The sequence below is a fragment of the Balaenoptera physalus genome (genome assembly GCF_965194825.1).
Source record: "Balaenoptera physalus genome assembly, chromosome: 6".
In the NCBI taxonomy this organism is placed as follows: Eukaryota; Metazoa; Chordata; class Mammalia; order Artiodactyla; family Balaenopteridae; genus Balaenoptera; species Balaenoptera physalus.
In genome coordinates, this window is record NC_138885.1 from 84,645,676 (window position 1) to 84,655,522 (window position 9,847).

The 9,847-nt window shown below is 32.2% G+C and overlaps 1 long non-coding RNA gene across 1 annotated transcript; it reads left to right on the forward strand.

Moving 5' to 3' along the window:
• Positions 1-1,826: 1,826 nt before the first annotated feature.
• Positions 1,827-9,536, forward strand: LOC309663452. The gene is made up of 2 exons (XR_014265288.1): positions 1,827-7,831; positions 7,862-9,536. It is a non-coding gene; the product is annotated as an uncharacterized lncRNA (long non-coding RNA).
• Positions 9,537-9,847: the final 311 nt, after the last annotated feature.

Consider the following 9,847-nt stretch of genomic DNA (forward strand, 5'->3'; position numbering starts at 1 on the left):
CAAGTTAAATTGTTAAATATCATGTATTTCTAATCATAAGCCTCATTTTTCTTTCTAGTACCCTAACAGGGAAACTTTTTCTGGTGATTTTTAGCCATTGATTCACCAGTCCTCTCCACTGAAATGACCTACCTAGACCATTCTACTTAGAGATACACAATAGTCCAAAACTCCCATCCCTAAATTTACCCTGTCCCCACCAAGAGAACATATCTGCTTATCTCCCATTCTCCTATTGTCCAATTACCTTTATCTCCCAACACACACTAGTAGCTCAATGTGTTAAGCCTTATAGCATAGTTATGTTAAACAGCAATAATAATAATAATAAAAACCTTCTAGAAACACAGTACTTTAAATCATAATAAATAAGAGAAATGTGGACATTGTTGGTAATTTGAGAATTAGTGGGAATCGGGGGTCTTTTAAAGTTATTTTCTAGGTTCCAAACCTACCCTCGAATACTCAGGTTAATGAGATTTCTTGTGCTTTTTAATAGTACTATAATCTACAGTCATCAACCATTAAAACAGCAGTCTTTTGATCAGAACACTCTTCTGAATGTTTAAGTGGATATTCTTTAAAAGCACTTTTTAAAAAATTTTATTAGATTAATTTGGACTTATCTTTTATTAAGACTCATGAACTCCAAATACCCACAGTGATTCTCAATGCTCAATCATATTTACTCTATTTGTTAACTCTGATGTCATAGTTTATAAGATGTTAGAAATTTTTTTATTAATTGGACAGGATAATGAGATTATAACTCAAAGAACCTCGAATTCTCAGAACTGTGAAAAATATCAAAGTGTATATTGATGATGATAATATGTTAACAAAGATATTTTGTTAATTGTTTAAAATTCTCTCATTGTCATTGTTTACTTCTGAATTTGGGTGAGGTTTTTTTTGTTCCCTCTACTAACATTGTAACAGCTTAGCCAAGTCTCTAAAAGTGTTTTATTCCCAGGGCGGGGAAAAAGCATGAAACTATATTCACCATATTTTGGCAGCATATTCAGGAAAAAAATGTATTTACTTTCAAAGATAATTTATTTTTCCTCTATAACTAAGGGAATTAAAATGATTTTTCATTTAGGATATCCACTAGGGACAGAGCAAAATGTTCTTAGTTTATCATAATTATTGTGCAGAAAATTTAGCTTTCCCTTAAGAAATCCAGTGAGAAGAAGCACTTTGCTTAAAATGGCTGAATCACACTTCTCAGGAGGCTATCCCAAGAAGCAGATGTTTTCCATCTTCATCCACTCCTGAAGTGCTGTCATTAACACTTTTACCAATCACGTGCTGTAAATTACAAGCATGCTCCATCTAGTTCATTTTTTGGATAGGTATTGCAATTTAAAAAGGTGATTTCCACATGATTTTTAATTTGACTTCAGCTCCCTGGGACCACTCTCCATTGCATGTATGTGACTACTTTCCCTGAAAATAAATGAAATGTAGCTATGAATATCAGTAAATAAGTAGGATACAGTAAATGGTGACAGATGAATAGATATATAAATTTTTTGCTAAAATATTTTAAAGTGTTATTAGAATATTATTCACCATCCTGAGTCATTTTCTGCCTTAGGTTATTTGACCAACCCTGGGATTAGTATTGGAATGTTCTCAAAGCTCAGTTTTTATTATGATCTTTAAGCATGACAGTCTCATTGAGTACAAAGCATATTTGTTCAGTAAGTACATAGGGCTAATACCATCGGTTAACAAAATTCTCCAGCATGCACATGGTTACTAATGTAATAGGACAACATCATTCACCTGCATATGTTCGTTTGATGTAGAATGTTTCTGAGGCCTTCTTAATAAAATGTGTGTATACTCGTGTCAGTTCCTCTAGATCCTGCCTAAGGGCAAAGAACTGAAAAAATTTATTCTCCTTAAAAAGGAGAAAGGGATAATTATAATCAGGCTATGAACTAATTGGTATTCCCAGATGACAGTGTAGCACAGGACTTTTTGTTTCAACTTTATGAAGAAGTCTTGATTATCAAATAGAGCACAAATAAAAGAAATTACAATTTTAAATCATAGGCATATAATTATAATTTTGAAAAGAATGCATATTTTTACATTTAAATTTTATTTTTTGGAAATTGGAGTAATGGGGAAAATCAAACTGAAAAATATAATTAAAATAATAAACCTTTCAAGTACTCAAAACAATTGAACAAAGATCATGTAATATAGAGTCTTAAAGGGAATGGTGTTGACAAATAAGAATGACTTATAATCACCCTATGAAATTCTATTAGTAAAGTTCTGGAGAAGAGGATATTAATATTTTACTTTAAAACTCTCCATACTTATATATCACTGGATGATCTTTTATAAAATAAAACACAGGAGTCAAATCTTTGTGGATAAACACTTTTAACTCAATATTATCTGATGTCTACTGATACTCCTACTTAATTTCTATAAGTGTGTGGAATTTTATGATAATACTATCTGTACTTCTGAAACTCTGGCATACCTATGCAACTTCTTGATCTAATTAAATAAGATATTAGTAATAATTGGGTCTACTCCTTTTGACTATAATTTCAAATTAATGGTCTTACATTGCTTATACTTACTTACAAGTTTGTTGTCTTAAAATGTCCCTGTGTTGTGTTGTCTTAAAACATTTCATGTGGAACCAAGGTGTATTTAGACCGCATTTATGAACTATCATTTTCTTATGTTTTTCACTGCTCTTTCTCTATTAATCTTCATAAATTATTCATCAGGGAAAGCAGGGGTAATTGTGTGACTCGGAGTCTAGAACTGATGAACAATAGTAGTGATAGAGTAGTAGTAAAAAAAAATTGATAATTTCTATATTGCAAAAGCTACTGTACTTTATAAATTCAAAATGATTTTAATAATTGAGTTAAACATGCTGTTTTTTTCTGATATTAAATATTTTCCTATTAGCTGAAATAACTGAAGAATACATGTGAAAATTACATAACAATAATTTGTTTCTGATATAGAATAAAACTTGACTATTCAGTTTCTTCTTGGCTTTAAATTTGTTTCATTTAAAATTTCTCGTATAATTTGCTTCCCCACAGTTGATAAGCTAAGATTAGACAACTTTAAGGACTTACTTCTGATCTACTGAGTCCTTTTATATTTGCATAAGATGACAAGAAATCCTGTCTTATAATCACTTATGCAAATTAAAGTAATTATATAGCATTTTATATAAGTAGATTGAAAAGTTATGATAACACAGGGGTTAATACTAACCTGTTGAGGATAAAAATTCAAAATATGAAAACCAGTTGCATTTCTGTGCAGTAAGAACAAGCTATCAAAAAAAGAAATAAAAACAATCCCATTGCAGTAGCATCAAGAAAACAGACAAACAAACCAAAAAGCCTTAGGAATTACTTTAACCAATGAGGTGAAAGAAGTTGAAGCAAACACAAATAAATGGAAAGGCATGTTCATGATTGGAGGAATTAATACTGTTAAAATGTACATACTACTCAAAAACATCTATAGATTCAATGCAATTCCTATCAAAATTCCAATGACGTTTTTCGCAGAAATATCAATGTGTGTATATGTTAATCCCAAACTCTTAATTTATCTCTCCCCTTCCCCCCCACCCCAGCTATCCCTTTTGGTAACCATAAGTTTGTTTTCTATGTCTGTGAGTCTATTTCTTGTTTGGAAACAAGTTCATTTGTATTGGGTTTTTTTAGATTCCATGTATAAGCGATACCATATATTTGTTTTTCTCTGTCTGATTTACTTCACTTAGTATGATATCTCTAGTTCCATCCACATTGCTACAAATGACATTATTTCATTCTTTTCATGGCTGAGTAGTATTCCATTGTATATATATACCAAATCTTCTTTATCCATTCATCTGTTGATGGACATTTAGGTTATTTCCATGTCTTGGCTATTGTAAATAGTGCTGCTCTGAAAATTGAGGTGAAAAAAAAAAAAACATAATAAGAGGGGATGGAGGTGTTAGGTGTTAACTGATCTTGTAGTAATCATTTTGCAATATATACATTGCACATTTTAAACTTACATATGCTAATGTCAATATTATCTCAATAAAGCTGGAAAAAAAAGAAAGGTAAAACAAAATAAAAAACCTTAGGAGAACCACCACTGGGTTGTTCCTTGGTTCTTGAGGTCCCTAGCCAATCTGCCTTCTTCTCTCCACCTTTCACAGTCTTCTTGTGTTTGTTTTATACATCATATTCAGGGTTTTTAGTTTACTTAGTGGGAGGACTAAGGAAAAGCATGTCTAGTCCATCTTCCCAGGAGAAGAGTATCTGTATCTCACAGTATCTCACAGTATCATTTTAAAAAAACATCTTCCCAGGAGAAGAGTATCTGTATCTCACTGTATCTTCCCAGGAGAAGAGTATCTGTATCTCACTGTATCTCACAGTATCATTTTAAAAAAACAGACCTGCTTATGTAAGACGAGGATACATTGATTAACACCCTTCTGAGTGTAATTTAAAAATATGTATAAAAGCCTTGAAAATATCATATAGTTAAGTTAGTGATGTCTGTCAGCCAGGTCTGAGCATCTCAATTCTGCTCTTTGACTTGGTTAATCAATATCAGCCACCTTTGGAGGAGAAAAATATCGTGGGAAGGAAGATGAAAAATTAGTGAGTAGAAAGGTGAAGTAAATTGTTTAAATTACAAAACTGTGATTCTAAGTTCAGATCATCTGATTCTAAGCCAGGTCTTTTTAATTTAGATGGGATAAAAGAACAAACACATGAAGCAATGAACAATTTTAAAAAATTAAAGTATAGAATAAGAAGGTGGAAATCCACATGAAAAATATAACTTAGAATACTTGTAGAAAAATAGCTAACATGAATAAGTGCATTCTGATTATTTTAAAGATTAATGCGTGATTTCTTCAGCATCAGTCATAATTAGAACTTCAAAAATACAGTAACTTATTACTATATAAATGGTTGGGAGTTAGTGATTTGGTAATAGTTTGTTTTCTTCATTACTGTCCAGTCTTCAGGATGAGGTATCCCTATTTATAAAGGATATTTCTCATTTTGCCTTCCTCAAATACATCTTTTGATAAATATCTTTATTTAAACATATACTTGTAGATGATGGTGGGAAGCATATCACTCCATCCCCTGGCCACATGAACAATTAACAATGGTGCCAATCATAGTGTTACATTCCCTTCGACACAGCCCTTGTTCCAAGGATATGTTCATGATCGAAGCCAGCTAATCAGAATAGTTTCTTTGTGGTTACAGAGGAGTCATGTAACCACAAAGAGGTGAGACTAAAGATGTCTAGGGCCAGATGTCCAATCTTTGGAGAAGTTGCTCAGAGAGAATTATGCTGACAGTTTTGAGAGTATGAAAGCAAAGGAGTGATGGCATTTGTGTCATTGTTTCTATTCATCTTGAAGGCCAGTCCCACCTGCTTCACAAATTGCCCATTTTCAATGTCTTAATTATTTCAGTTTATTTCTTTCATGTGCACACAAGGAGTCCTGATTGACTGCATACTTCTCAAATATCTCCGATAAGGGGAAAATATGTATACATGATGATATGTCATTCTTTCTGAACATTATTTTTTGGTGTGTTTTAGTTTGTCAGGAATATCTAGATTTGAAAACTGGAAGAATGTTTCTGTCCTTCAAATGTTCTTCTCCCAATCAACCTCAGTAGGCTGATCTGCCTGCTCAAGGACCTCATGTATTAGAAGTGCTAAAATTTTATAACATGCTGTTACTATATTTCCTATGATTATGGAATATATCTATTATGTGCTTCATGCCACTGATTACCACTTTAAACAGATTTGTTAGAAAAGAATTTACATATTAATTCATATCAAATATTACTAATAATATTACTAATATATATTACTAATATGACCTGAAGTCTTTATCGTCCCCATCAAAATACCAAAATCTCTCTATCTGCATCCCTGTCTCTGAATCTGTCTTGTAGTTGTTATTGTGGTGGCCATGGTCCTTGGAATTTAGACATTCGGTTTGAAGGAAATCTGAAAATATGTTACATCATAATGTTAAAATAAAAGATGGCAGCTTAAGATGATCTCTCAGTGAAATTTGTTCTTTAAGAGCAGACTTAAAACCTAAATTAAGTACTATAGACTAAAGATGAGATTTTTGACACCATTGTAAACTGGATGGGTGAGACATTTTGAGCTCTAGGAACTACAAAGAAAACTATTTGTCCCACCTGCCCCAGGACAAAGCAAGTTTAAAGCTTTTGTATATATCTCAGATAAGATTTAAACAGATTCCTGGAGTCTTACAGTTAAAAAAAAAAAAAAACAACTCCAGAGACTATATATCCTATACATTTACTATAGAGATAAAAAATCTGACAAGCAGAGAGGATATTTAACAAAGCCATACAAGGATTCTGAGTTCTGGCTTGGGACTTTCCCTTTCTATGGTACTGTTGTGTTTGGAGTAATATAAATAGACTTGGACTGGGATTGTATGGCAAAGGGCTATATTGTTTAGAACACCTTCATGGGGATCTGGCTTTTAATAACCTTCATTTATGTGTGTTTGTGAAATTACTATCCATTTACGCTACACTCAGCAGCAGTATGTAGCTTAAATATAAATTGTTTATGATTGCATTGGCATTATCATTTGTTTACATTTTAAGGTGAATAGTGATTTCATTTTTATTTTTCAGATATCCAAGTTAGCAATTCACATTTGAATATCTGCCAATATGTATATTTTATTTGGCAAAACTGATAGAACAGCCTTCTTACTTTCCAGATGATTTTGTTTATATTTTATTTTGAAGTCTAAATTTCTACTTAATCAATTTGTGTAAATAACGTTATTTGTACCAGTAAAAGCTCTCAAACAATACAAGGTGGTAAGTGCCACAAAGACAAAAGTCAATTGATTGTGGAGAGAAATCAAGAACAGAGATATTTTGAATGATGAATGCAGTTACTTGAATAACGTATGCTGTCCCTGAGCAGAAAATAAACTGTTTAATTCGTTTTAAATGCCACATAAAGATAGGTATATTTTCCTCATTTTAATATAATAATAATGCATTGAAAATATAAACCAGACATTCAAAGAGTCCAATTATAAATTAATTTTTATGTTGAAGTGGGTAAATAAGAGTAAGAGATCATAGAAAACAGTTCAAAAGAATTCTTTCATCTCAATTTGCTACTTTACCAGCCCAGAAACTGAAAATGAAGAAGGAAAAATTACAAATAAAAGTCTGTGTACCTCCTGGGGAGATAGACTTTTTGGTAGAACTCTTCTGTGAAGCTATATCTTTTAGGTCAAAACTATGAGAAAAAATACATTGTATTTCAAGTTGTAAGTGTTTTAACAACAAAGATGAATTATATGATAATATACTGGGAATCAGTGGGTATTGAGTACAAGTTATGCTGTCACCCTTAAAAGTGTGTCTTAGGAGTGTGCAGATGTGTACAGTGCACCACATCACTGTTGTGTGAGTAGCACACTGGTGTAGTCATTGGTTTCACACCTGGAGAAGGATCAGAGTCCTTTGGATTTTCAGTTCCCTTGACCTTAATTGCTACTGGTACTCACCCACCCACCCCTCTAGCTACTGGATCAGGAGTTTGTAGAGGCCTAAAACTAGGGGAAAGTGACCAAAGGGGAAACATGCATAGTGAATGCAGAGTCAAAATCAACCTTAAAAGAAAAAAGTAATCATAAGTAAATAGAACTTATACTAAATAAAATTTTTTAAAAAAGTGAACACTTCTGATAAATACCTTTTGGCCACACAGTAAACTAGTCCTACTAGTTTACCATCATGATGGATAGAAGAAACTAGAAACCATCATGATGGATAGAAGATCAGAGCAATAGAAAAAAGTGTGGTCCCTGACAACAGGAACTGCTAAATCAGGGGCTGATAAATCAAGAAATTTGAGGCCTGTCATATCACTGAGTTCTCAAGTAAGATAAAAAAATACTTTTACTTTTAAAACCATCTGGATTCAGGATTATTTTACATGTAGTTGAAACATATTTACAGGATCACTACTGTAATTATACCTTTGTATATTCTGATATTTCTGACTGAAACCTCTTGTTTTTGTTTTTTTTTGGATTGCAGTGGTTTTAATTTTTTGTTTCTTTTTGTTGTTTTTTTAATATTTTAATTGAGATATAATTGATTTAAAATATTATATTAGTTTCAGGTGTACAACATAGTGATTCAATATTTTTATGGACTATTCTCCATTTATAGTTATTATAAAATATTGGCTATATTCCCTGTTCTGTACACTATATCCTTGTAGCTCATTTATTTTATAAATAGTAGTTTGTACCTCTTAATCCTCTACCCCTATCTTACTCGTCCTCCTTTCCTCTCTCTACTGGTAACCACTAGTTTGTTCTCTATATCTGTGAGTCTGTTTCTTTTTTGTTATATTCAATAGTTTATTTGATTTTTTAGATTCCAAACATAAGTTATAACATACAGTATTGTCTTTCTCTAACTTATCTCACTAAGCATGATAACTTCCAGGTCCATCCATGTTGTTACAAATGGCAAAATTTCATTATTTTTTATGGTTGAGTAGTATTCTATGGTATGTATGCACACTACATCTTCTTTATCCATTTGTCTGTTGATGGACACAGATTGCTTCTATGTCTTGGCTCTTGTAAATAATGCTTCTATGAACACTGGGGTGCATGTATCTTTTTGAATTAGTGTTTTCATTTTCTTCAGATATATACACAGGGCTGGAATTGCTGGATCATATGGCTGTTCTATTTTTAGTTTTTTTGAGGAATCACCATAATGTTTTCCAAAGTAGCTGTACCAATTTATATTTCCACTGACAATGTACAAGGTTTCCCTTTTCTCCAAATTCTTGCCAACATTTATTTGTGTTTTTTTTTGATGACAGACATTCTGAGAGCTGTGAGGTGATACCTCACTGTGGTTTTGATTTACATTTCTCTGATGATTAACAGTGTTGAGCATCTTTTCTTGTGCCTCCTAACTATCTCTATGTCTTGTTTGGAAAAATGTTTATTCAGTTCTTCTGCCCATTATTTAACTGGGTTGTTTGTTTTTTTGATATTAAGTTGTATATTCTTTATATGTATTAACCCCTTATCGGTCATATAATTTGCAAGTATTTTCTCCCATTCAGTAGGTTAAGTTTTCATTCTGTTGATGGTTTCCTTTGTTGTGCAAAAGCTTTTAATTTTAATTAGGTCCCATTTGTTTTTTGTGTTTTTTATTTTTTTGCTTTTGTTTTCTTTGCCTTAGGAAACAGATCCCCCCAAATATTGTTGTGACCTATATCAAAGAATGTTCTGCCTGTTTTCTTCTAGGAGTTTTATGGTTTCTGGTCTTACATTTAGGTCTTTAATCCATTTTGAGTTTATTTTTGTATATGGTGAGAGAAAATGTTCTAATTTCATTCTTTTACATTTAGTAGTCCAGTTTTCCCAGCACCGCATAATGAAGAGACTGTCTTTGTTTTTCCATTGCTTCCTTTGTCATAGATTAATTGACCATAAGTGCATGAGTTTATCTCTGAGCTCTCTATTCTTTTCCATTGCTCTATGTGTCTGTTTTTGTGCCAGTACCATACTGTTTTGATGACTGTAGCTTTGTAGTATAGTCTGAAATCAGGGCACATGATACTTCCAGCTCTGTTCTTCTTAAGATTGTTTTGGCTATTTGGGGTCTTTTGTGTTCCCGTACTAATTTTATAATTATTTGTTCTAGTTCTGTGAAAAATGCTGTTGGTATTGTGATGGGGATTGCCTTGGCTATTATGG